This window comes from Poromitra crassiceps (assembly GCF_964638095.1).
Source record: "Poromitra crassiceps genome assembly, chromosome: 20".
Taxonomy (NCBI): domain Eukaryota; kingdom Metazoa; phylum Chordata; class Actinopteri; order Beryciformes; family Melamphaidae; genus Poromitra; species Poromitra crassiceps.
This window is the reverse complement of record NC_139637.1, coordinates 8061968-8070608: the sequence shown is the minus strand read 5'-3', so window position 1 is coordinate 8070608 and position 8641 is coordinate 8061968.

The window sequence follows — 8641 nt, the reverse complement described above, 5'->3', positions numbered from 1 at the left end:
TATTCTTCAACTGCTCTCTGGCTCCCTCTGCTGCTGACAACTGAGGAAACTTTATTTGTATTTCATATTTTATGTGCTCATATTCTGTTTTATTTCCCTGCTGAGTCCGAGCTGCAAAGGTCTAATTTTAACTGATAAATCTATAATTGATTTAGTTTGAAGACTTCACACTCAACACAAAGCAAGTCAGCAGACGAGGAATATGAAGAGTGTTGCTGTTAGAGTCACGATCAGCAAAACTTCCCTGCATGATTCAAAGTTATAAAAACAATACAAAGTGCTGAGTGTTCAGTTGATAAGTTAGTGCAAAAAGGCTGCACAGTAGCAATGAAGTGCTACTGCATCAACTAATCAAGCTGCTTTCTGCCTTCCCTCAGTCATATCATGTCATGTCAAATATCATCTGAAGAAGTAGCCTAACACATGGGCGTACACCGCATGCTTAGTGAGAAAGACAGTGGTGTTTGGCAATAATATAAATACATTAATAATGATGTTTTATTTCTTTAGCACTTTTGCAGGTAGAGTTATGAAGTGTTTGACAGGGAATAAAACAAGTCAAAGCTAACAGGAATGAATTGAAAACAGATTAAAGAAGGATCAAATTGCAAAATGCAAGAGAGCAACAGGTAGAAACAAATTGTTTATCAAATATCAAATGAGTCGTGTGCATGGTTTGGCTCAAATTCATTTCAACCAGTGAAGTCAAGCTTCTGTCCATTGGTCAGTCATAGAGTCTTGATTCTCATTGATTTCTTTCAAGACAGCATGTATGAACCTTTTTCAAGATTTTATTCTCAGTTTGTGGATTGAATCCAGCAGCTTAACTGGCTGAATAGAAAGTGAATTGACCCTTGACCCTGTGCCATGCTTCCAGGTTCAGCTCACGCTGACATCACTGTCTCCTGATTTCCCTCTAGATTAAGATGAAGCTCTGCCTCTTTTTTTTTAAACCAGGAGCTTTAGTGACTCAATAATAAGAGCTCTGTTTACACTCCTATGTTACAATGTTACAATTGACGGTGTTACAAGGTTAAAAATTCACTTAGCAGACACTTTTATCCAAAGAGACGTACATCTGAGCTTTATACAACACAAGCAATGATCTAGTCAGAAGACAACAACATGAGGAAGTGCCATGAGGCCAAGCTTGAGTCTGAATGGACCCAGGTGTCACCAGGCAGCACAGAGTGCAGAGGATTTATTTATCATTCATGTCCCTCATTCATCACCATTCATGCTATTAACATTCATGTATCTATCATCTCTTTTTCATCCTTCATGCTCATCAAGTGTGAAGGTGTTGGTTAAAGAGATGCAGGGTCTGGAGTCTCTTCTTAAAGATATAGAGAGCTAGGCCATGTTCAGACTAGGAGGCCAAATCTGATTTAATAATAATAATAATAATGATTGGATTTATATAGCGCTTTTCTAGACACCCAAAGCGCTTCACAGGAATCATTATTCATTCACATTTGTGAACTTTAGTGACCTATTAATGACTTTATCCAGATGGGTTTTATGAGTCTGGACGCTCCAAGTCTGATTTGTGTCACTTGTCCCAAACCACATATGGAGGTAGTTTCAAATCTGCTTCAAATGTGCTTTTGACTGATGTGTCTTCAGTGCGGATGCGCAGATCCACCAAATCTGATTTGAACGTCACTCGCAACTCGTCATCAAATGCTTCTGCGCAGGAAAACCACATCACCAACATACGTATTTACTGACGCCCACGTCGTTACCATAACAACCCATGCAGATAGGCTGATTTGTGGCAGTGCGGTCACACTCCCAAATCAGATTTGGGAAACCAATCAAGATAATGATGATTAATGACTTCATCACCAAATTGGATTTGCCTGTAATGTGAGTGGCCTCATGCAGGCAGGAATGATAGGGAGAGCTGGGTGTCTTCAGCATAACAGTGATATGAGAAGAGGTAGGACCTCAACCAGCAGAGGGCAGATCCTGAGATACCAAGCTCAGTGAGTGTGGAGAGGAGGATTAGGTGGCTAACTGTGTCTGACAGATCTAGCAGCAATAGAGCCGAGGACTGACCAGCAGCTCTAGCCAAACGCAGTGACTCCATTACTTACCATTACCATGTAAAGAGATCTGAGCTGGTAGAAGCTCATCTTCTGCACGATGGCTTCTTCATATAACTCAACTTCTACACGCTGTTTAATCATAAATATCCAGATAGCTTCTTTTTACAATACCAATTGAAGACAGTGGATTACTTCATCTGTTAGAACAATTGGAATATGAGTTTACACACAACAAACCTAATGAGTGCCTAGTAAACCGTAAGAGACATTTGCAATAACACAACTCATTTCTCACCATTAAACTTAAACGTTGCTGTTCATTTTGACTAGCGGCTGTATATCCAAAACCTAACCTTCCTTTTAACTCTGCTCTTAATGTTGTCACTCTGTAACCATGGTAATCCTTGGCTATCAATGGTAAGCCATGGTAATTGTTGGTAAACATATTGGTAATGAATGGTAACCCTTGGTAACGTTTGGTGAACCATGGTAACCTTTGGTAACACTTGTCCCTCTGTGTCTCTTGCTCCTTCCTTCCTGTCCCGCTAACTCAATCAAAAAACACCAAACCGTTCCAAAACGCGGCTTCCTGTGGTGGTGGCCATCTTTGTTTTGGGTTTTGTCTGACTCTCTCTGCCCGCCTGACTGACCTACTGATTGGCTGACTGGCTCGCTGTGTGGTTGGTTGGTTGGTTGTCTGGCTGGTTGATTGGTATCCCCGAGGGCGGCAATGCCTCTCCTGTCCGCCTGCCGTCCAACACCTGCCAGTGTTGTTGTTGTTTCACTCATGAATGTCTTTTTTTTTTACATTTTTACTTTTGATCCACCTTATTTTTGAAGCCTGGCTGTCAAATGATTATGGGTGCAAGGTCCGGTCTAGAACATGACTGATGCAGCTGGGTAATGTAGCCTACTTGGCCGAGGGTCTGCCTGCGGGCGGCGCTCGTGCTCTGCGCATTTCCTCAACAAACTCTGTGAAAAAAAGTTGCTTGTCACAAAGAAATAACAGTCGTTTGACGACTTATTTGAGGGAATGTAATAATGTTATCTATCAAGATGTTTCCAACCTATAATCTCATATGACACATCAAGTGGTCCGGACCATGGTCAGTGCGTCTGTACACTGACCATGCATTAAGACAAGAAGGAACACTGACGGACCACGTGACAGACCACACTGACCACCTGACCGACCACACACTAAGTGATCCGGACCATGGTCAGAGCGTCTGACACTGACCATGCACTGACCATGCATTAATATAGCCTACCCACTATGCCCACTATAGTTTTTGATATATTAAAGGAACACTCCGCCCATTTTCAACCAGCTTTGTATCATTAGAACATCAGTAGTATATCAGAAAACTGTAAACGGTTTTGAAGTCTGTCATTAAATTGGACAGTTATTGAGTGTTAAAGTGTGGACCAGTGACATCACTGGTCCACACTATCTCAAATTAATAACTCATTAACTCAAATCAACTCTCAATAACTGTCAAACTAGATGAATGATGAATAGTTTGACAGTTATTGAGAGTTGATTTGAGTTAATGAGTAATTAATTTGAGTTAGTGTGGACCTTAACACTCAATAACTGTCAAATTAAATGACAGACTTCAAAACCGTTTACAGTTTTCTGATATACTACTGATGTTCTAATGATACAAAGCTGGTTGAAAATCGGCGGAGTGTTCCTTTAACGTTTGTTTGGCACAACTCATACTATTAACTGCCGTGGGGTTCCGCATTTCTGGGTGGCAAGTGACGTCACGCTGATTCGTCCTATACTATGAATCGACCATATAATTGTCATTAAAAAAAATTTACACTTGCCAAAATGTTGTTATTAGTGTAGAAAGCATTTCAACAAATAACACACCGTCTCCTTTGTAGGTCTATTTTCATTCAAACATTAAACTAGAGGTTCATCTTAGTGTTCTTATGTTCATTATGTTGGACATAGTTCAATTTCTACTTCAATTTTTATGGTAAAAAAAAATAACTTTATCGTGCTTTTACTTTGAAGGCAAAATCACTAAACCGGAAGTGCAATTCCTGCTGAAGCAAAACAATCCTGCTCATTTGCTAGTCTCTCTCTCTCTCTCTCGCGCGCGCGCTCTGTCTCTCGCTCTGTCTCTCGCTCTCGATCTCTCTCTCTACTAACTTTATCATGCTTTTACTTTGAAGCTTTTACTCATTTGACGCTTAGTCTCTTAGAACAGACGAGTTGGCTTCCGCAATTTTCAAATGCTTCCGCCATACCGTCTGTACTTCGTAGGGGAGAATCATGCACCAACCGGAATGGGAAGTAGAAAGGCGGGTCTTCCGCTCATTAGTCCAATCAGAATCCAATATGCGCATTTTTCGTGGACCCACGTGTCGTGATTGGTCGGATTCTGTCGAACTTCTTTCCTGTCTGAAGGTTTTTTTTCCCAACTTCCTTGTGCATGTTCTGGGGGTGTAACGTACAGACTGTATATAGCTGCATTCGCCGGATGTAGATGAGACAGTCTGTTTTAAGAGACTATTTGACGCTAGTCTCTCAATTCAATTCAATTCAATTCAAAAGGCTTTATTGGCATGGAGAACATAAGTTTACATTGCCAAAGCAAGTGTGCAACAAAACAAAAAGTAACACAATTTATAACCGAAAGGTTAGCACAAAACTATAATAGTAACAATAATAACAATAATATAAACTATAATGTTAGCCTGTTATAATAGAGAGATATGTAAACATTTCGGTCTTGCAAACAAATATGTACATAGGCTAGGTGACAAAAATTTAAAAGTTTAAAAATAGGATAAAAGGAGTTGAAGATATCTGTACAGTAGCCTAGGCCAGAGGTTCTCAAATGTTTTTCAGCGAAGGACCCCTTACAAGATAGAAAATATACTGGGGACCCCCCCATTCTGATTTGTGATTTTGGGCTAAGCTTAATTGTTTCCATGGTAACGTGCTTGACTTTTAAATTGATAGGTTTGTTAGATTAGAATTTAATCCATGAACCATTTTAAATTTAAAGCATAAAATATTTTTGTTGAACTATGAAGCTTTTGCAAAAAAAAATATAATTTTTATTTTTATTTTCCTGAAAACCTTTCGTGGACCCCCTGGCAAAGTGCTACGGACCCCTGGGGGTCCCCGGACCCCATTTGAGAACCACTGGCCTAGGCTATGTTAACCTGACGCTGCCAGATGGACGGTTTAGCTCCACATTTCACTAAACGTCGAGAGAATCTCTTTTGATCTCGCGAGGTTATTCATCTTGCAAGCAAGGTTAAGGCTATAGTGTCTGATGTACAAGATGTGCAGAGGGCGGAGCCTAAGCTTGTGGTTGTGTTCCATATCCTTTTCCTGTCACAACCGCTCACAAACCTTTCGCTAGTCTCTCTCTCTCTCTCTCTCTCTCTCTCTCGCTCTCTCTCTCTCTCTCTCTCTCTCTCTCTCTCTCTCCGCCCTCTCTCTCTCTCTCTCTCTCTCTCTCTCTCTCTCTCTCTCTCTCTCTCTCTCTCTCTCTCTCTCTCTCTCTCCGCCCTCTCTCTCTCTCTCTCTCTCTCTCTCTCTCTCTCTCTCTCTCCGCCCTCTTCTCTCTCTCTCTCTCTCTCTCTGTCTCTCTCATCTCTCTCTCTGTCTCTCTCTCTCTCTCTCTCGCTCTCTCTCTCTCTCTCTCTTGCTCTCTCTTTCTCTCTCTCTCTCTCTCTGTCTCTCTCTCATCTCTCTCTCGCTCTCTCTCTCTCTCTCCGCCCTCCGCGAGTTCATCATTTCCTTGTTCGTTGTGGCGCAGATTATCTTCTCCAGGTAAAGGTAGGCTATTGTAACAGTACTTTACTGACACTTTTACTCTAATTTAACTCTTTAATGAGACTGTTAACACTGTTAAAACTGTTAGCCTTTTTGCTTATTTAGACTATCAACACACCTAGAACTGACAGAGGAGAATAAGCAGTCTGTCTCTCTCTCTCTCTCTCTCTCTCTCTCTCTCTCTCTCTCTCTCTCTCTCTCTCTCTCTCTCTCTCTCTCTCTCTCTCTCTCTTTCTCTAAAAGATAGACAACAAAATGTTGGTTTTTAATAAATCCTACTCTTGAGAAAAAAAGTTTTTTTTTTTTTTCCAGTGTGGAACAATGCGCTCGTGCTAGGAAACTAGTTGATTGTGGTTCAAGCTCAGTCTGAAGTGGCTGTTGATGGACTCCTGTGAGTTTGCTGTCAGTTAGCCTCAATGCGTTGAGGCTATATATATCATCTCTTGCTATTGTAAAATGGAAGAACTTCTTGTCACATGTCGCTCTTCAGTCAGAAACCATTTTGATATTGCAGACTGTGACGTCAGACAGATTTTAGATGCACTCTCATAGACCCTTCTCACGGGGCCCATTTTGTGTCGAAAAGGCAGGGTAAACACAGGTGCAAGCAAAACACTAATGAGGGTTTCAAACTTCTTGATTGGAATTTGGAAACCCTCATTAGTGTTTGCTTGCACCTGTGTTTATTCTGCCTTTTTCACACAAAATGGCCCACGTGAAAAGGGTCTATTCTCACTCGTCATTGAATTATATAGTGTAAACTCTTCTTCATGTGTGGTGTGTTTCAATTCTGGTTCCACCATAAAGCAACAAGGTTTGTAGCTTTCCTCTGCTTTACAGGCTGCTCGCCGTCAGCCACATGTTTGAACGTCTCTTGTGACATAACGTTGCATTTTGCTCCTGATGTGTCGACTTTCATTTCTGTTGACCTGCCATTTATATGTATTGTGACGAATCCTTCGTCCTTCTCATTTGCATATGAATTGACACAGTCAACACAGTTATCGACCTCGACACCGTCCACATAAAACGTTTCATCTTCATATGTGGGCTGCTCCACTGTCACTTCATGCACAGACTGTCTGTAAGGCTTTCTGTTTGTACTGCTTTGGCTGCGTGGTTTAGACTTGCAGCAGCTCTTGTAGTGGTTTAGCTCGTTGCAATGATGACACTGTTGTCCGAAAGCTGGACACTTTTCCCGCTTAGCAGCATGACTACCTCCACAGTTGTTGCATCTTGTGATGGCTTGGGAGAATGGCTGTGGTTTTGACTGGTGCTTTCTGCCTTGAAATGGCCTCACTGCATCGACACTGGTGGCTTGTGTGGCTAGCGTCTTGCTATTTTCTTCTGTCATCTCATGGATTCGACAGAGTGAGATTGCTTTGGCAAGTGTTAGTTCACTATCTCTCAGCAGAGATTTTCTTAAAGAGTCACTAATAATGCCACACACAATCCGGTCACAGATTAGCTCGTCAGTCAAATCTCCAAAGTGGCACCTTTTTGCTTTCATCTTCAGATCACTGAAAAATGACTCGATACTCTCACCTTGCTTCTGGTTTCTCGAGTGGAATTTGTGTCTTTCCATTGTCCTGTTGCTTTGGGGATTGCAGATCTGTCGAAACTTCCTCTTCAAACACTCCGGGTCCTCCCTGGACTCCGCACGGGCAAGCACTGCTCCGTCGTCCCCGGGTGCACGCACCTCCGCTGCATAAACAAATTAACACTCCCGCTCAACTGCTTCTGGTCCAGCGAGGTTAAGGAGTATATAAGCCTTTGTCTTCGCAGGCTTGTCATAATGTGCTGCTGCAACAAAAATATCATACTCCCTCTCGAAGTTTCGCCAGCTTTCTGCAACGTTTTCATCAAAAACAACGGGGTCCGGTCTGCGAACGCCGTCCGCCATGTTGTCTGACTATCGTCTCGTCTCTCCCCGGCAAAAATAAACAGGTTGTCAGGCGAAAAAAATACTCACACAGGCGATGAGTTCGTACCTAATTCTGACACCATGTAAACTCTTCTTCATGTGTGGTGTGTGAGTCACTGATCACACTGTGAACTGATTACTAGTTTTAATAGCGAGAGTTGCGTGCAGATACATTGGCATGTGATATCGAACTGGCTACACGCTACCGGTACTCAGACACACACCGGGCTAGAGGCACGCTGATAGGCTTAGCATGTAAACACTACGGTGGCCCACAGTAGACAAACATGACATGCGATTATCAAATCATCTACATATAGTATATAATATAATGATATAACATCTAAATTACTCCTCCATGCATTATTGTGTGCTGCTCTGCAGTTTACTTCACTGTAGATGATGTGGTTAATGTCTCCATCTAGTGGACAGACAGTAGTACTCTTTCAGGTAGACCATTATGATGTTAGACTAGACTAGACACGAAGTTATGAGGCCACACCCTCATATCACATGAACACACCCAGAACTGACAGAGGAGAATAAGCAGCGTCTGTCTTCTCACTCTCTAAAGAAATATATTGGGGGCAACTTTTGCCCTCACGGTCTAAAAATTGGGGGCTTTAACAACATTTTGGGGGCACTTTAAAAATAGTAATTAGTGCATAAAGTTGCTAAAGTGTAGTGTGAACAACAGCGCTGTTTGTGTGTGTGTTCTTCATCGTTGTCTTCTGGCATCCAGCTTGCAGGTGCTGAGTGTCTGATACAGATGGGATTTAAATGTATTGAATGAAAATACAATTATCAAAATGTTGGGGGCAATTTTTGCCTCATGATCATGTTTTTTAGGGGAATTAA